At 33.5% G+C, this 12561-nt stretch overlaps 1 protein-coding gene across 8 annotated transcripts in view; it reads right to left on the reverse strand.

The window, feature by feature from the left end:
- Positions 1 to 12561, reverse strand: part of LOC114337108 (cyclic AMP response element-binding protein B) — a 138848-nt gene that overhangs the window by 89218 nt on the left and 37069 nt on the right. The gene's annotated exons all lie outside the window — the stretch shown is intronic.

Below are 12561 nucleotides of genomic sequence, written 5' to 3' on the forward strand. Positions count from 1 at the left end.
AATAACTATTTTATTCTATTTTCTTTAATATTTCATTAGTAATAATCTTCTTCTATTTGTTTTACCTGTTTTCTTCGTTAAAAACTCGTTGACGTCCTCTTTTGTTATCCTCTATCTACTGTATCTCTTTTCATCTAAAATATAAGTCATCATACTGAACGTACTTCATATATCCTTACTCTCTAGATATCTGTCTTTCATTACGGAACATGCTATCCTACCTTTCTACAGTTCACGGTGTAATGTCAATGACTGACAATTCTCAAAATGGTGGTGGAAAATTAATTTTGCTACAAAAGCCAATAGGGCTTTTCATCGATTGTCATTTGTTTCGAGCTACTGTCATGTGTCACATAATATTAATATATCTACGTCAATTGATTTGTATCATTGGTATATGCCAATAGGGCTTTTCATCGATTGTCATTTGTTTCGAGCTTCTGTCATGTGTCACATAATATTAATATATCTACGTCATACGTCTTTGGTTTGTATTATTGTATTATACCAATAACGTATGACGTAGATATATTAATATTATGTGACACATGACAGAAGCTCGAAACAAATGACTGTGAATGAAAAGCCCTATAACGTATGACGTAGATATATTAATATTATGTGGCACATGACAGAAGCTCGAAACAAATGACTGTGAATGAAAAGCCCTATTACAAGCTGAAATAGCTGCAATCGGAAAAATGAAAGAATACCCATAAACGATCACATCAATCACTTATTTTGTATTTGCTGTGTTTTTCTATAAATAACAAACGTTTGTTATAGAAAAAGATAGCAAATACAAAATAAGTGATTGATGTGATCGTTCATGGGTATTCTTTCATTTTTCCGATTGTATTTATTTACAAATCAAATCTTCTCTTAGGGTAAGTTTTTATTCTAGGCCTGTATTCATTTTTTATAGTCATTTTTTCCTATACCTAACCTCCTATTTTCTAAAAGTATGTGGTTAATCAAATTATTTAACTAATATTCAATCGTAATTCCATTTAATATACCCTTGCCATCTGCTAGTTTTTGAATACTGTTTGGCAAAGGTACATTTTGGTTTTTAACTTCTTGATTGTCACTTATAGGCATTATATCTTCTAGTTCTTGGAAAGAAATCAAACCTTTCCCTCTTCCAGAATGATGGGTCTTCATCACCGGTGATGTCACTTATAAGGCCAAGATAACAGGATGCATCCAGACTGCAATAACCACCAACTGTAGCAACACTCAACATCTTTCGCTGCATTGACCTGAGGCCGTCCATCTAGCCCAGGTCGAGAGAAGTCTACAGCTGTACCATTCGACATCAAGAAGTTACCATCGAACCAGATACCACAAGCCATGCATAAATATAATCCAAGAATTGTTAGTTTTTGGCAAGAATTTGAATATATTTGTTAATGCATTTAATAAGTCATATTTTTATTATATCTTTATTGAACAATAAACATGATTAGTTAAAATATTGTTTTGTTTGCTTCCATTCAAATTTTTATAGTTCATATCTAAGATTAGGACAAGACGAACACACACCTTGGGAGACTGAGCTAGACCAGGGTGAACGATAACTATCACGGATGATTGAAGTATTATTTTCGAATGGTATTTCAATTAGCTGGGGTATTTTAGCGTTCTTTCGTTTCAATGTTACTATTAATTTTGTGCCAATGTATCAATACATTAATCGAAAGCTATACATTACATACTCTATATGGTAGAAAGTGTCTGATGTAATACATATCATCAGCCATTTCGAGTCCACTGCTGGACATACGCCTCCCGTAAATAATTCCTTTGCATCCTATCTTGAAGATAGTGCGGAAACTCTGTCTGTTGACCAAAAATGGGGAAAAATTCAACATGCCTTAGTGTCAGTTGGAAAAGAAACCCTCAAACCCCTTGGAGACACAACAAAACCTTGGATGACAATAGAAATTCTTGAACTTATGGAAGAACGAAGAAAACATAAAACAAAAGACCCGAATAAATACAAAAAAATTCAGAGAAACACCAGAAAGAAAATTCGAGAGGCAAAAGAGAGGTGGCTCTCCGACAGATGCAGAGAAATAGAAGACCTGGAAAAAAAGTATGACAGCTTTAATTTACATAAAAAAATCAAAGAAATGACAGGTTCTAGAAAAAGCACAAGAACGAATACCCTTAAAAATGATAAAGGGGATATTATTACTGACTTGAAGGAGAGATTGTGTCACTGGACCAATTACATCCAACAACTATTTAATGATGAAAGAGGAGAACTGTCATTAGAAATCACAGAGGATACCGGACCACCAATATTGAGAGAAGAAGTCATATATTCCATTAAAAACACGAAAGAGGGTAAAGCTACTGGACTAGATGATGTGCCCATCGAATTATTAAAACTTATGGATGAAGATGGTATTGATGTAATGGTTGAACTCTTTAATCTAATATATCAGACTGCCACAATCCCCAGACAATGGCTGCAATCGACCTTTGTAGCAATTCCCAAAAAGCCAAGTGCAACAACCTGCTCGGATCATAGAACAATATCTTTAATGAGTCACACACTTAAAACATTTTTGAAAATAATAAACAGCAGAATTGTTAAAACTCTCGAATATGAAATCAGTGACATACAATTTGGCTTTAGAAATGGTATGAGCACACGAGATGCTTTGTTCGGCTTGAATGTGCTGGCCCAGAGATGCATGGACATGAATCAGGATATGTACTTATGTTTTGTAGACTTTGAAAAGGCATTTGATAAAGTTCAACAAAAAAAGCTTGTAGATATATTAAAAAACAAAAATATTGACAGTCGTGATATGAAAATTATATCTAATATATATTGGAATCAAACTGCCCAGGTAAGAGTTGACAACCAGTACACCCAAGATATCAAAATACAAAGAGGAGTCCGTCAGGGTTGCGTGCTGTCTCCACTACTTTTCAATGTCTACAGTGAAGCGGTATTTCAAGAAGCGCTCTCAGATTCAATAGAAGGTATATCTATTAATGGAGAAGTTTTGAACAACTTACGTTTTGCAGACGATACAGTAATAATAACGGATAACAACAATGATTTACAGAACGTAATGCAACGCCTTAATGAACGCTGTCATGAGTACGGACTGAAGATGAATTTAAAGAAAACTAAATGCATGATCATAGCTAAATCAGCACACGCAAATATCCAATTAACTATTGAAGATACTGTAATTGAGTGTGGATAACTACAAATACTTAGGAACGTGGATAACATCAAATGTAGACCAAACCAAAGAAATTAAGACACGTATTGAAATAGCACGTGGATCATTCATTAAACTTAAAAAGTTTCTTTGTTGTCGGGATATAAGGTTAGAACTACGCCTAAGGATGCTTCGATGTTACGTGTCCTCTACTCTTCTTTATGGCTTGGAAGCGTGGACATTGAAACAAGTCCATTTGAATAAGTTGGCCGCCTTTGAATTTTGGTGTTACAGAAGAATCCTACGAATATCATGGATTCAAAGAATGTCGAACGTGGAAGTAACTAGAAGAATAGGAAATCAACCGGAAATAATACTAACTATCAAAAGACGAAAACTTAAGTACCTACTTGGGACATGTGATGAGAGGGCAAAAATACACTTTATTACAACTTATTATGCAAGGCAAAATCCGAGGAAAGCGAAATGTGGGAAGACGAAGAACATCCTGGCTAAGAACTGGGAATGGTTCGAATGCAGTTGTGCAGAGCTATTTAGAACGGCGGTCAACAGGGTCCGCATTGCCATGATTATTTCCAACTTTCGATAGAAGATGAAACTTAAAGAAGAAGAATCCTATCTTGAGCACCCTGAATCCAGTTGTGGTGGATGCGCTTGATGTCGTCCGACCATCTTGTCAGAGTACGTCCTCGATTACGACAAGCATCGTGTCTAGATCTCCATTCTTGAATTTTCTTTGTCCATCTTCCATCTTTGAATCGGTCAACATGTCCCGCCCAGTTCCATTTCAGTGTTGTAATCCTATGAATTGCGTCCGTAACACCAGTTTTTCTCCTAACTAGTGTATTTGAAACTCTATCTCTGAGGGATATATTCAGCATTAACCTCTCCATCGCTCTCTGTGCCACTTGTATTTTACTGATTACTTTTCTGGTAAGGGTCAATGTTTCTGCTCCATACGTTAGAACTAGGAGTACACATTGATCAAAGATCTTTCCTTTCAAGCACATGGGAATATCGATCTAAAGACTTCTCTCAATTTTCCGTAAGCCGCCCATGCCAGTCCTATTCTCCTGCTTAGCTCTGTTGTTTGTTCATTTTGCGTGCCAAAAGTTGAGATGTTTTTCGCCAGTACAACGTTGATCATGTTGTTTGGAAAAATTAATTTTAAGTCAACTCGTGTACAAGAGCTCTGAAGGTCTTGAAGAAGCTGACAGACATGATTTACCCGATCTGCAATAATGACCATGTCGTCTGCAAATCTCAAGTTTTTCCGAAACTCCCTATTTACGTTGACTCCAATATTTTCCCAATTATTGTTTCACATAGTACTCTGTAACAAAGCGGTGAATAGTTTAGGAGAAATGGTGTCTTCTTGCCTAATACTAATCTGCAAGGGAAATGTATTTCCAATCTGTATCTCCAAGATATAATACATAAATATACACTGCGCGTCAGAGAAAAGAGGCCACCCAAAAAATTGGTCATTTTTGATGTCTCGAATTTCCTAAACCTGTGGTCCGATTTAAGTGATTTTTTTTTATATGTTAGCCTTATTCTTTAAGAGGATCGGTACGTATTTTCGGCTGCAATGCTATTCAAATGGGGATTCATTTTTCGAATCCTGAGAAAACTAATAAGTATTTTTGAAAAATTTAAACGCAGAATGAAAGATTACGTTATTAGCGAGGGCTGAAAGTCCCTGAAAACTTCTATAATGTTTATTTTAATAAGTTACAGGAGTGAAAAACTAAGAGAAAATTTAGTGTGATTTTTAATTTCAAATATCTCATTCAAAATAAGCTTTTTATTTATTCTAAGGGACTTTCGGCTCTCGGTAATAATTTAGTCTTTCATTCTGCGTTTAAATTTTTCAAAAATATTTATTGGTTTTTTCAGGATTCGAAAAAAATGAACACAATGCCGTGGTAATATTTTCCAAATCTATCTTTGTCTTACAACGCACTGAGCCGAATATAATATTGTCAGCATATATTGTCAGTCAGACACTGACAATCAGTGACAATTTTAAATATTTGACATTGCATCGGGAATATTTTGAGTTATTGATTAAATATTATTGATATATATATATATATATATATATATATATATATATATATATATATATATATATATATATATATATATATATAGTTTGAATATGATTCTTGAACCTTAATATATTTTTTAATTTGGGTTTCTTGGGCTTAGGTTCACAAAGAAAAAGAGATGGCTATGATGTTATGTCATGTCATTTAATCGACGTTTCGACAGGAATATCCTTGCCTTTTTCAAGATCATTACGTGACCTGCATGTAAAGTTGGCAGTGAACAATAACAATAATAGACGTCACAAAATAAAACAATGTTAAAAACATAGGGACAGACCCACTAGTAGATACATTTAAAATTTAGGTACTGTACTGTACTGTGACAGTACCTAAATTTTAAATGTATCTACTAGTGGGTCTGTCCCTATGTTTTTAACATTGTTTTATTTTGTGACGTCTATTATTGTTATTGTTCACTGCCAACTTTACATGCAGGTCACGTAATGATCTTGAAAAAGGCAAGGATATTCCTGTCGAAACGTCGATTAAATGACATGACATAACATCATAGCCATCTCTTTTTCTTTGTGAACCTAAGCCCAAGAAACCCAAATTAAAATATATATATATATATATATATATATATATATATATATATATATATATAGTGTATTTGATAAATAATTGATTTAAGACGTGAACTTAATAAAAGGTTATTTATTGTGTATTATTTGTGGAAGATCCAAGCAGAGAATACATCAGGATAATATATTCTGTGATCCAAGTATTTTGTTGTTAAAGATGTTCAAAATTGTAAGCGTTCCATAACAATATATTATTAAAAAATCACTTTAACACTTTTCCTCTTTTCTCGATTGAGTATTAGTTTTTGTTGTACAAATAAATTATTACAATCACTGAATACATAGTTAGTAAAAAAATTATCACATTTATTAACTGAATTAATAATTTGCAATTATAAAAACAACAGTTATCCAAGAACATTCAAAACCCATCTCTTTAAATTAATGATGACATTTTCAAGTATAATGACATTCTAGTAATGTTTACATATCCATACCAGTGTGAATTTTACTACACGTAATTTGCCGTGTAAAGGCAGAAAAAGTAGGGATACGCGTAAAATATTTGCGAATTATGTACCCATAGCCTTAACAATATCGCTATAATAATATTGTTGTTAGACAGGTAAATTGTCATTGTATACCGGGTATACGCTGTGAGCTCGTACGTAGAGGGGATATTTATAAATTCACGAGCGCCAGTAGTGACAAGTCTGTAAACGTTTACCGGAAATTTGACATAAATGTCAAAGTGATTAATTTAAAATTAAAAACATTAATTATAAAAAATATTAGTTGGTCAAAGCTGTGGTATGTATTTTTACCTTAAATATACTTACGTTTTAAATACTGAATTTACGTTTTTTTTAATGTTCCATAATATGTAATTATAAATTAATGTATTAATCTTGGCGCCATCTACACGATAATTGTGAAAGTATCCGAAGTAAGAAATTAATATTTCATCAATAGAACGTCAAAATGATTAGCCAAATCTTAAAAAAATCTATTACAATTTAATTACTCTTTAGCGTTGTAAATATTAGGCGATAACAATTAAATAATAAATTTAAAAATTACCGGTGAAAGTTGATTAGTAATCCGCTAGGAGCGACACCAGCGAAGCTCAGAGCATATACCAACCAAACTGTGTTTTTTTCTCAAAGTTCACCACATCCTGTGGAATATTGTATCATTTATAAAATCATCATCATCAATGGTGCTACAGCCCTATGAAAGAGCCTCGACCTTCCCAAGTCTATTACGCCAGTCAGTCCTATCCATTGCCAACCGTTGCCAGTTTGCTGCGCCTATTTTTCTCCCATCCTCATCCACACCATCCTTCCATCTGAGTTTTGGCCTACCCCTATTTCTACTTCCCACAGGTGGTGACAAGGATTCTTCTAGGAGTGTTGTTCTGCTGTGATCTTGCTAGATGTCCTGCCCATCTTAGTCTTTATATTCTTATAAGATACTACGTCTTTATCACCAAATATATGTTTATATCTGTGGTAAACCTCGTAGTTGTACCTCCTCCTCCAAACACCATTTTCACAGATGCCACCGAATATTCCTCTCAGGATCCTTCGTTCAAATATAAGCAGGAGGTTTTCATTTGCCTTGGAGATGGTCCATGTCTCCGATCTATATGTTAACACTGGTTGTATAAGGGTTTTATATTTTTGTTTTTTGACTCAAGTTTCTGCTTCTCATATGTCTACTCAGTCCAAAATAGCATTTGTTTGCTAGGATTATCCTTCGCTTGATTTCTTCCGTCATAACGTTCTCCTTGGTGATCAGGGAGCCCAAGTATTTGAATTTGTCCACCACTTCAAAGGTAGAGTTATCAACCGTGAATTGGTGACTGATGTTTCTGGCTCTATTGTTGGGTGTTGATGCCACCATCTTAGTTTTCTCCTCGTTTACTTGCAGGCCCATATTTTTTAGGCATTTGAGAAGGTAGTATACATTTCTTCTAGTTTGCGTGTTGTGCGGGCAACTAGGTCCACGTCATCTGCATATGCCAAAATTTGGGATGATTTATTAAAAATATTTCCTTTGTTGTCCATTCGAGCATCTCTGACCGCCTTTCCCAGAGCTATGTTGAAAAGGAGACACGCCAGCGCATCTCCCTGTCGCAGCCCAACATGCGTTTCAAAGCCTATGATTGTTCGCCCTGTATTTCAACTTTGCAAACAACTTTACGCATTGTAGCCTTAACCAATCTTATCAGTTTATCAGGGATGTGGAATTCATCCATGGCTTCACACAATTTATTTCTTAGGACACTATCATAGGGCGATTTAAAATCTACAAAAAGATGGTATGTGTCCAGTATGATTCCAGTATTGTATGTATGTATGTGTATGATTCCAGTATTTGAGTTAGCACAAAAATCTGGTCTGTTGATGATCGACCAGGCCTAAATCCAAGAAGCTCCTCTGAATGTGCACTTAGACGATCATATAAGATACTCGAAAATATTTTGTAAGCTGTATTAAGGAGGGTTATTCCCCTATAGTTTTTACATTCCAATTGATCACCCTTTTTGTGTAGCGGGCAAACGATTCCAATACACCACTCTTCCGGGAATTGTTCCTCGTTCCAGGCTGTCAGTATTATTTTATATACAGTGCGTCCATAAAGTAACGCATAAATTCATTATTTCGTAAACCAGCGACATTAATGAAAAATCCCGAAACAGGTCGATTTTTATTTTTAGATTCAGATTTTTTGGCATATATATCATACTAGTGACGTCATCCATCTGGGCGTGATGACGTAATCGATGATTTTTTTAAATGAGAATAGGGGTCATGTTAAAGCTCATTTGAAAGGATATTCAATTCTCTATTCACTAATATAAACATTAACCTAATTATTTATACAAGGTGTTCATAAAAACATTTTTTAAATTAAAATAATTGAGACAAAAAGAAGAATGTATGTAATTTATTTAATTCAAAATACGTTTTACTATGGTCAGAAAACAGGAAAAAATGTTTATTTGAGAAATAAATATTGTTTTTTGCTTAAATTCAACGTTAAAGCTGCCACCCACCTGTCGCTTGGCAGTTTGAACATTTCGTTTAAGCGAAAATCAATGTTTATTTGTCAAATACAATTTTTTCTGTCTACTGACAGTAGTAAAATGTATTTTGAATTAAATAATTACATTATATTCTTCTTTTTGTCTCACTTATTTTAATTAAAAAAATGTTTTTTGAACACACTGTATAAATAATTATGTTAATGTTTATATTATTGGATAGAGAATTGAATATCCTTTCAAATGGGCTATCACAAGACCCCTATTCTCATTTAAAAAAATCATCGATTACGTCATCACGCCCAGATGGATGACGTCACTAGTATGATATATATGCCAAAAAATCATAATTTAAAAATAAAAATCGACCTGTTTCGGGAATTTTTCTTGAAGTAACCGGTTTACGAAATAACGAATTTATGCGTTACTTTATGGACGCACTGTATTTGATTGGTCAGAGTAGCCCCTCCTCATTTAATAAGCTCCGCTGGTATGCCATCACTTCCTGGAGATTATTTTTTAGGTGTTTTATTGCATCATGTACTTCTTGAATTGATGGAGGCTCTAATGGTGTATTGTTGCTTGCTCCTGGGGGTGGTTGATTTGGATCTTCTACTTCGATAGTAAGTAGTTCTTTGTAGGGACTTTAACAACTAACCACGTTCTTCATCAATACAGGGTGTTTCTAAATAAGTGCGACAAACTCTAAGGGGTAATTCTGCATGAAAAAATAATGACAGTTTGCTTTATAAACATATGTCCGCAAATGCTTCGTTTCCGAGATACGGGATGTTGAATTTTTTCTTACAAACTGACGATTTATTTATTACTCTAAAACCGGTTGAGATATGCAAATGAAATTTGATAGGTTTTAAGAGGTAGTTATTGCGCATTTTTTGACATACAAGAATTTTATATTCACCATTGGCGTGCATACAGGTAATACGACCTGCATGCGCGCCAATGGAGAATATAAAATTCTTAATTGCATGTCAAAAAATGCGCAATAACTACCTCTGAGATACTACCAAATTTCATTTGCATATCTCAACCGGTTTTAGAGCAATAAATAAATCGTTAGTTTGTAAGAAAAAATTCAACATCCCGTATCTCGAAAACGAAGCATTTGCGGAGATATGTTTATAAAGCAAACGGTCATTATTTTTTCATGCAAAATTACCCCTTAAAGTTTGTCGCACTTATTTAGAAACACCCTGTGTTGATGAAGAACATGGCTAGTTGTTAAAGTACCTAACTTTATTATCCAACATAAGCGAATGAATCAAAAAACAGAATGTTAAGAAAACCTGAGGCTATAGTTGGGTTTTAATTTCAGTATTTTATAAATGATACAATATTCCACAGGATGTGGTGAAGTTGAGAAAAAACATAGTATGATTGGTACACTCGGTATACAATGACAATTTACCTGTCTAGCAACAATATTATTATACGCTCTGAGCTTCGCTAGTGTCGCTCCTAGCGGATTACTAATGCAACTTTCACCGGTAATTTTTAAATTTATTATTTAATTGTTATCGCTTAATATTTACAACGCAAAAAAGTAATTAAATTGTAATCGATTTTTTTAAGATTTTGCTAATCATTTTGACGTTCTGTTGATGAAATATTAATTTCTTACTTCGGATACTTTCACAATTATCGTGTAGATGGCGCTAAGATTAATAGATTAATTCATAATTACATATTACGGAACATTAAAAAAACTTGTAAAAATATATACCCCAGCTTTGAATAACTAATATTTTTTATAATTAATGTTTTTAATTTTAATTTTAAATTAATCACTTTGACATTTATGTCAAATTTCCAGTAAACGTTTACAGACTTGTCACTACTGGCGCTCGCGAATTTTTAAATATCCCCTCTACGTACGAGCTCACAGCGTATAGCGATATTGTTAAAGAATAAGGCTATAACATATTAAAAAAATCACTTAAATCGGACAACAGGTTTAGGAAATTGGAGACATCAAAAATTACCAATTTTTTGGGTGGCCTTTTTTCTCTGACGCGCGGTGTAGTTTAAATATAGAAAAATACGAAGCGATTTTAAGGCTGACATACGAGGTGTGACGTCACGACTGTCATATTGTTATTTATTTGTAAACAAAAGTTGAAAAGCCAGGATTTGCCCAATCACAAGCCTTTTTAATTCCTATAAAAGATGAAATTTTGCTTCCTCTTCTGCCTTTTCTGCTTAATTATAGTGTTTTTAAGATAACACCATAATAGTGTTTTTAAGATAACACCATAATTCGGTATTAAATTTCTTTGAAATACATATAATATGTAGTTTCTTAGTGATATTCCCAAGAAAAGGTTGGAAACTTTTGTGAACCATTGTATTTTGTATAATAAAAATGGTAATGTGCTTTGCTCAGGATTGTAAACACTATAGTGAAATATGTATATGTATGTAGATTCTTTGTGTTTCCAGAGGATCTGGTTGAAAAGAAGATGTGGATTTCACTATTATGGTAAGAAAATTTAATGAAGAAAATGAACTGAATTTTTTGCTCGTTGGGACGGCTTACAAAATATGACACCATGAGAAGCACTGTCGACATGTCATATCTCCTCCATGTCTAACCTCCCAGTGGATAGGCTGCACTTTAGCTATTAAAGTTAGCTTATGCATTATTCAACTTTAGCTTATGCATCGGAATTTCGTTTATTTTAAATTACACATTAATGTCCAACATAGATAGGACGTTGATTTTATTAGAATGATAAAAGTGACACTCAGAAAAACAGAGAATAGGGTTAAAGTAAGTGGAAAAGAAACAAATAAGTTTTGAAGTCAGTGAGAGGCGTGCGACAAGGGACTAACTGCAAAGTAAATAATACAAAATTAGGAAAATAAAGGTAATTGTAATGCGTTAAGGGAAATGTAATGAGTATTGGATCAATGAAATTATGGTTTCCTGTAAGTAGTAAAATATTTTGCTGTTCGATCACAAATTAAGAAATTGAAATAAACTTACTTAAATATTATACTGTAATAATTATGTCGGTGAGATAATGTTTCGCATTTATTTACTACGAGTTCTGAGTAAAAATGGTTATTAACCACGAAATACTTCGATAATTATTAGTTATGTTCGCAATAATTGCACATTTTAAGCCATTAAAATGTATGTATATTTAACTATTATCATTTAATTCAATGTTCGAAATGATTACTAATAACTTAACTATTCCAACACATTTGAGAATTAACCACATTTAAATAAATTGTAAACATTATAAATTGCAAAATTTGACGCTTCGATCTCCATATCGAAAACCGGGATTTTGAAATTTGTAAGATTTGATATCATCGTTCGATTTTAATACTTCGTTCTTTTAGTGCAGTAAATGAGGGTATTTGGCTCCGAATTCCATGCTACTGCATCAATTTACTTGATATTTTCACAGGAAGTAGGGAATAGCTCAAGAAACAAAGTCTATCCTATGCCAAAATATGCTTTTACCTTGGGGTGTTTCCCACCCCTTCTCGAAGGTAGGTTTTTTTTTGGTCAAAATAACTCTGGGAGTCGTTACAACCTAACTGTAAGCAAAAAATGCTGAAAATTTGCTATTTTTATTGAATAATGACATCTTTTCGGACGGTTTTTTGCGAATAACTTAAAAACTATACAC

This window comes from Diabrotica virgifera, chromosome 2 (assembly GCF_917563875.1).
Source record: "Diabrotica virgifera virgifera chromosome 2, PGI_DIABVI_V3a".
Taxonomy (NCBI): domain Eukaryota; kingdom Metazoa; phylum Arthropoda; class Insecta; order Coleoptera; family Chrysomelidae; genus Diabrotica; species Diabrotica virgifera.